Raw genomic sequence first — 8,625 nt, 5'->3', positions numbered from 1 at the left:
GCTCCCAATTCAAACAATATTGCCAGAACTTGACGAAGAAGGAAAAATTATATTGGAACCGGAAGCAGTTATAGAAACAAGAACTCGACAGCTACGAAATCGATCAATTTCAGAGTACCTTATCAAGTGGAAGAACTTATCCGCTGAAGATTCCACATGGGAGGACGAGAATTTTATGCAGAAGTATCCTGAACTACTCAAGCGTTGAGGACAACACTTTTTTGAAGGAGAGGGGCATGTTGGGTCCCTATAATACTAGTGATTACCCCATTACTATTGTAGTTATACCCCTTATTTATATTGATGTACCCATGTAATGCCCATATTGTTACTATTGTGCCACATAGAAGCCCACTATTGTTATTGTTGTGCCCTACAATATTATTGTTATGTAGGCTTTGATTGTATTGGGACCACTTAGACTCCTATATATAGAAAGGAGGTATTTTCATTTGTATCATCCAAGAATTGTTCATTTATGTAATGTAAAGGAGGTTGCCCCCTCGAAGAGGCTGAATTCTAAGGCGTGGATCTCTCTTTTCTATCTTTTTGTGAGCTGGTTTCATAACAATATGAAACCAGCATGCAAAAAAATTTCAACTTCTTCTTTTATAGTAGCAGCCTTCTTCGGATGAACAGGACAAAGGCACTGTTGTACCAGCTTGACATCAGGATACATTTTAATCTCGTGTTCAACTATACTAGAATCAATACCTAGCATTTCCTCATATGACCAAGAAAAGATATCACGGAATTCACGAAAAATAGCACAGTAAGTTTCAAGCTCCGATGCAGAACAAGATTTTCCAACATGGATGTTTTCTACAATTCTAGGTTTGGTTGAAATATCGATAGAAATGGTTTCTTCGATATTTGATAAGTTTCGTTCAGAATCGATTGTGTCTATAAATACAGAATTTGAAAGGAAATCAACGATTGAAGGGTGATTTAGTTCATTTGGAATATCTTCTACGTGATCTGGAAGATGGGATTGATGATGATAATCTGCCCATGGTTCTTCTTCTGTCATCATGGATTGGATGATTCCTTCACCAGTAGAAAATGTACATGAAAAAGGATCAGAGGAAGTACCATATTCTAATGAATGATCAACCCATATAATCGGTGATGATGGATTTGGATTTGCTGTGCAAGCTAAAAATATTGATTGCTATGTAAGCTCAATTGGGCTTAGCAGCATGGTTTCTTTACGCATATCAACTTCGGAATTATTGGAAATATTCCATGATTCAAATGAAGTGGAAGATATCATGTTACAGATCTCAACTTTTGCAACTTCCGCCATTTCTGATGGTGACGGTAGTGAAAAGGTGTCCATTAGGGAAGAATATTTGAAGAGACCTACTCCAATGTTTTGAAGAGATAGCGGAGTTCTGTGAACTAACGGAACGCTTCTAGTTGCCTAAGAACTAGAGGCGTAGAAGGCGAGTTGATCAATTATTGTGATTCTGCCTTTATGAGGGAAAGCGATCATATGAAAGTATGTCGAAAACACAGCAGCCATATTGTAAACCCACAGTCTTCCTAGTAAAATATTATAGTCAAGGGGTCCATCAATGACCTCAACTTCAACAGTTACAGTTTTTCCCCCTAGTTCTATATGCTAGTTACTTAAAATTCCATAAGGTGTACAAGTGCGATTGTCAAAAGCTTTTAATGTCGTAGGTGATCGTGAAAAAGGTGGTGAGATAAGTGTTTTCCAGCAATTCATTGACACGATACAGGTAGATGCACCTTCATCAACAATGGTTCTGTGAATGAGGTGATTCAAAGAATTTATTTGGATAAAGAATGCTAACTGTGATAGTAATTATGGTGTATAACCCGCATGGTTAAAAACTACAAGATTGGAATCCATTGGATCAATTCCACCAATTGCTGACAATAAAGCATGCTTTTGGGAGGGACAATTTTGAAGCACCTAAAGCGTCGACATAGCAAAAGGTGACTAAGCCAAATCTTCTACTATGTTATAATTTTGCACTACTCAAACTCGAGGGTTGAATGTAGATTTATGAACAACTCCCTTAGGCGGTTTTATTGTTGACTCTGGTCCAATCGGGGGTGGAATGGAGTCAAACGAAGTCGAAGTCGAAGTATTGGGTTGATCTATAGCCTGGTTATTTGACGATGATGGTGGAATACCATAATCTTTACTTCGTGTAGTCACCAAAACATCAGTGTTAGGCTTAGTGCTGGATAACATAAGCACTTGTGAAGTGGAAGCATGATTTTTGGCAACCAACTAAGTCTCTGGGTTTGGAAAAGGATTAGTCAACACAGCGGATGTACTATAAGTATTAATAAGTTTTGAGACTTCAAAGCGGTGAGGGCAATCTCGCATAAAGTGCTCCTCATTACAAATTAGACATGGGTAACGAGGTTTCCTGGTTGGAGAAGAGGAATTAGATGATTTCTCTTGAGGGGGAGAATTTTGTTACTTTCTGGTTTTCCCCTTTTTCTTGCTTCTAGGTTGCTTTTCATTTTTACCTTTGTCAGATGACACGACATTTATTTTGGAAGTAAGTGTATTATTAGGTTTATTAGAGGTTTGATTTGAAATAGTAAGAGCTGGACTAGATGGTCTACTTTCTATTTGAGTGCTTAAAGAACCTATCACACCATCACTAACATGAGAGTCCTTACTGGATGGAGGTGGTGGAATAGTAAAAGCTGGTCTAGGTGCATTTGGGGTCTTATCATAGAGCATGCCAGACTGGGTGTAAATCTAGTCTAAGTAATGGGCATGAGCAATGACTTGGTTTTCAGTAACAACTCCTCCTTTAGCCACATCCTTGGTGATAGATGGTAATAAGGATTTAATAAACCACTCGGCTAAAAGCCGATCAGGAACTAAAATTTTTACCATTCGACAATGTCGATGCCACTCATGAATATGATCAGAAATGTGAGTAGCATTTGTCTGTTTAAAGTTGGTCAACAGTTTTGTTCCAGTTTCATATCTGATGGGTAACTAGAAATGGGTTAAAAATGTAGTGGCTAAGGTTGTGAAGTTGTCAAATGAAACTTGTGGTAATTCAATATACCACTTTGTAGTTGGACCAGTGAGCATTCGTTGGAAAATACGTAGTCTTACTGAATCATCATTTAGGGAGTTGGATGAACAACATAAATGAAAATTCATAACATGATTGGACAGATCTTCTCAAGGGTTTCCATTGAACTTAGGAAAATCAGAAGGAAATTTGTGTGGAATCACCTGCCACCAAGCTTAATAAAGAATGGGATCATTGGTAAGCCGATTTAAATCTAATAATTCAAGTGTTGCAACAGAAGGCAACTGTCGTTTTAGGTCGGGTTGAGCATAACCAGGGTAAGATGGAATTTCCTGGGAAATAGGCCTTTGCATATCAACATCAGGAATCTACTGTTGGTAATCTTGATAGGGGTAGGTTTTTTGAGCATATCCAGTATAAGGTTGTTGTTGGGAACTGGGATAAATTTGTTGTTGACCAAAACTATCATAGGCTTATTAACTAGAACCTGGGTAAGCGTGTTGTTGACCAAACCCAACATAGGCTTGTTGACCAAGTCTAGGATAAGTTTGGTACTATTGGAATTGTTGTTGTTGGTATTATGGCTGCCACGGTCGTTGAAACAACGATTGTTGCCCACCAATATAATTTTGACAAAGTTGTGGATAAATTGGACCTGTATAAGTCTGAGTCATCCCATTTAATGGTAAACTGGCCTGAGGTTGTTAGATTCTAGACACAAATGGTTGTTGTGAAATGGCCTGAGAAGACTGAGTCTGTAGACCTAAAACTTGAGGGTAAGAGGTTGAAGGACCAACTTGCAAAGGTTGAGATACAATCAACTGAGCTTGCGATTGTGGTAAAGTCATAATGATAGGCATAGTAGGTATGGATGAAACAGGTTGTATTGGTTGTGATGAATACACAAGCCTTGATTGAATAGGCATTATAAGCTTTCATTGACAAACAACCATTCCAGAATAATTTGGACATATAGATGACGGTATACTGCCATATGGTGGCCCCCTAGAGTATGGAGAATAAGTAGATTGGGCATATTGTTCTCCATATGGAGGTAATCTAGTGTTAAGTGGATACATTAGATGGTGACCAAATGGACCAGCTTGATATTGACTTGATGGATCAAGATGTTCAGTATCCATAAGTGAAGAACGAGGTAAAATTCCAGTGGACGACATGGGTGAAGACCATAGACTAGATGAAACACCAGAGTGAGTTCCAGATAATTATTAGTAACCCAGTGGGATGAATGGACCACCATACAAATGTGACTCAGGTGTTGTGGTAAAAATCAAAGAAGTAGCGATGGTAGATGCTATCGCAGCTATAACAGATGATATAGTCTAGGATTTTGTTTCAGCCATACTTAAATGACCCAATAAATGCCCTAATGAATCTACAGGAGTTTGAAAGTAAACAAGATCAAGAGGAGCAGTATAAGTTAACTCAGGAAAAGAAAGATAAAGATAAAGCCCTGGTCCAAAACGAGTTGGAGTTCTAGGTAAATTTTCTTCTTCAAAATCCTCTTCAATAGCAAACAAATCGGGTGGAAGGATTTCACCATCAGGTTCGTAATAGATTTCCGGTGTTTGACTCTGCAGTAAAGGAGAAGTCTCAATAGTTATAGATGTCTGGGGATAAACTGGTCAATCGTCTTCCGGTACGGGAACAACTTCTAGTTGTTAAATTCAGGATCCAAGTGTTCTGGTAAAAGAACAATGGGTTCAAGATGAATTTCTTGAACAGCCTCTTGTTGAGGAGCAACTTCCTGTTGGACAACTTCAGTTACAGTTTCACTGTCCTCAGGTAATTGTAAAGGTTCCACTTCAGTAGTAGATAAACCAATAATAGTAGGAGTAACTGGAATCATAGTACATACAGGTATAGGTGACTCTAGTAAATTAGATGAAGAACGAGAAGTTTGTGATGTACTGGACTCAGTTAAACGAGACCGCTTTCACTGACTAGGTGTAGCTTCAGGTGATAAAGGCAGTTTACTCGCTGTCCTACATGAACGACGGGGTAAAGGTTGATTTTCTTCCAGATTGCTGATTGATTTTATTACAAAAAGAAATAAATATAAAGAGGGTAATCTAGGCAAAAGAATTACCAAGTAACTATGAACTGCAATATACCACCTCAGAGGAGCCAAGGACTTAACATACATGCAGTTAATCTCCCCGAATGTTGTTTTCAGTGTATCACAGTGTACAAGGCAGCGGACCCGGTTAGCTATGGATGGATAGCAACCTAATGTAGTCCTCCAAAATATACCTGAAATTACGTGGAGGCCCAATCCATGTTAGCACTGTCTAATGCGAAACTGCACAATGAGAGCATTCCCTTATACTTTTCATACTATAACACCGCCCAATATACCTGAAATTATGTGGACGAGCTACGATATACTTACGTACGTGGAATGAGGTATCACACTTGGAATATATCATAGACCGTTAGCGAAAACTGCTATATTTAATGACGCTAGAACACGTCTCTAGCCTAGACCTCTAAATGTTATGCGTTATGTTACAATGCTCCATTAGGTTAATTGAGATAAATTTTAGTTGATCTTGTTCAAAAGTTTCCCTTTTAGGTTCACCGCATGATGTTTATGAAACTCCTAGAATGCAACTAAGATGGGAAACATTCTTTTCATTTGATTTAAATAATGAAAACTGTAACTAAAAGGGATAGAGAAATTAGAATCTTTAAACAAAGAGCATAGAGCACATCTAATGTAACTTTCCCTATACCATTCCTACAAGCACACACAAACTTCTAAATGAATTATGCATGCTTTTCTTTTCATTCCTTTAAGGTTTAGATGAACATAAATAAAATAAATTCACAAATGATCAACCAATGCTTTTCACAAGAAACGAAGACTTTACAACGGTTTCTTTTTTAAAAAAGTAAAGACTAATCAATGTAAGATAACTTTTGGATTGATTCGACAGTGATAAAGAAAACATAAAGAAACATTGAACAAACAAAGCCAAAGTGGGCATGGAAAAGAAATGCTAATTTGGACTTCAAGGACAAAGAAACATTAACCATTCAGCAAACAAGATGTGAAATAGTTTGGAAAAAATCAAGAAAAAAGATGGGTTTTTGGCTTGACAGGGACCAACGCAGCCCTAAGTGGGAGACAGTGTGTTTCAAAGCACTGTCTCTAGGCTAAGGCTACTCTGCAGTGCACTGTGTCAAGAACAACAGTGCGTTGATTCGAAAGAGCACTATCAACACACAAACACATTTTGACCAAACAAGCTTCGAAATGACTGAATATATGTAAATGAACTCAAGCAAAGTCTATTGGTGCTGCTAAGACAAGGGATAACTATCAGGAATGATAGTCATTCCCCAGTATGGTCGCCAATTTGTTATATGGAATTTATACCTACGGATAAGCATATCTTCCCTAAGTGGGTAGTTACACTTAGAACAACTAAAGTAAAGATGTTTAACCTTTTCCTACAATAAATAGATAAGATAAAAGAACCTACTTGTGATCCTTCGCTTCCTTTGATCTCCTTTGAGTTTCTCTCGTCGCTCCCACTCAAACTGAATTCGCTCAATTGGTACCTACCAACATAAACAAAAGATGACAACAATCAAAGCATATGATCTATTTATTGTAAACAAATGGAATCGACAACATTTGAACATACATTCATCATAGATATAGACAAAAGTATTGGAAAAGGAACAAACAACTTTATTGATTGATAGAAGGAGAAGTTACACCCAATGTGGTTCGATCTCGTGTCACTCATCCAGCTTAGTCCAAGCCCTCATCACACCAATAGCAACATCAATCCAGTAGCATAACATTACTTTGACAATGATTTCAAGTCTCTAAACCAACAGTATTTCTCTATAATATCCAAGCTCCTTGGCTTTATGATGGGAGGCCAATTTATAGATGAATGCAAGTGGTTTTGTCATTAATATGGCATTGAATGGTTTTCCATAATTGGATGATTAGTTTCCATGTTCAAAGGGATGAGAGGATAAAGGATTAGATGATCCAAGGCTATCCTAAGTTGAGCTCATCTTGATAGGATAAGAGTTGGGTTCCTTCTACAAGGCTCTAGAAAGGAGGAATATACTCAAGATCCAATGAACATTTCAAGGATTCTTGCCCAGTGTAGGCTTGAGTGGGCTTAGGTTCTTTGAAATGCAACCTTGAATGGGGTTGCTCGCTCCGCAAAGCACTTACCCCTGACCAAGGGTGCGCTGGTGACCCAAGGAAGCACTTCAGCAGGGTTTGAAGTCAGGTTACTCTCATGGATGAAAGAACTCAATGAGGTGGAGTGATGTGCGAAAATAGAACTGTAACAATGAGTGCCTACATAATGGATGCCCTATGTTTCACTATGGATTTCACCTCTATGGGGAGGAAGTAGACTTTAGAAAACCTGACCCATATCCATATATATCATGATATTCTTTGGGACTCGTATCAACCTCATCTTTATAAAATCTTCCATGGAGTAATGTTTCCTATTTACCAAATTATCTTTTATAATAGAACTCCTAGGATTTCCCCAGAAGCCAAAATCGACTTGCTCTGGATTGGAAACTGGTTTGGTGGGAGTTTTTTACCTATGTTCGAGTCTTCGGTAGTCTAACTAACACCCATGTCTTCCCTCTATATGTCCCTGACAAACTTCTTGCCCAAGAAATAACATACTACACTGTAGGGAACAGTATTTCAATAGTCTTAAAGGAGTCAAATACGAAAATGTGGCATGTTTTTCCTCTTTAGTGCAGTATATATGCTTTGGATAATTTCAGGCATGCATCCACTAAAATTAATTATATCTTAGAATTAAAGCTCCCCACCATCCCTAATAGACAGTATGATCCCCATAAAACTATCAAGAAGGTTACCACATAATCAAGCATCAGGAAGTTTACTCATGAACCAGACAAGTTCGATGACCTATTTGAAAAAGCTTCTACATATTTAATGGCTATCAGACAAGAAACAAAATATTTTGCTCCACAACGAATGATTCAATTCACCCAATACAAAGTGGAAATTCTAGCTAATTTTCCTATGAATTCATTAAATATTCCTCAAGAAATCACAGTTCAAGGTGATGTTAAAGTTGTTGGTTCCACACAAACTACTAATATGCCTCAAACAAAAGAAACAGGTGCTTCCTCCTCTTCTTGGGCTAAAGGTATTTTGCCTAATACCAATATTGAGGAAATATGGGAACAATATAACTAGGTTTTAAAGGCCAAGGAACCATAATTTTTGAAGACTCCCTTATAAGAGAAGATCCCAGATACTTCTAAAACTATAGAATATAATCTTATCATAGTAAAGGCCTCTGACAAGCCTTTAAGGGACGAAGACTTTGAAATTATACCAGCCTTCCAAACATCCAAGTTGTATTAAGGGTTGAATAAATTCCTCCACTTGATGTATTTTACAATCCTAAGCATAAGGTTATTGTCAAAAGATAGAGGAATAAAAGAAAAATTTATCAGTCCTAGGCTTTAGTTCCTAGAAATGCTATTTAGAAGTAGTATGGAAAGACACTTTGTCCACTCCTATAGAGGAGCCGAA

The sequence above is a fragment of the Pinus tabuliformis genome, chromosome X (assembly GCF_031772625.1).
Source record: "Pinus tabuliformis cultivar Carrire ecotype Pingquan chromosome X, CPIR1, whole genome shotgun sequence".
Lineage (NCBI taxonomy): Eukaryota > Viridiplantae > Streptophyta > Pinopsida > Pinales > Pinaceae > Pinus > Pinus tabuliformis.
This window is presented reverse-complemented; position numbering follows the sequence as displayed.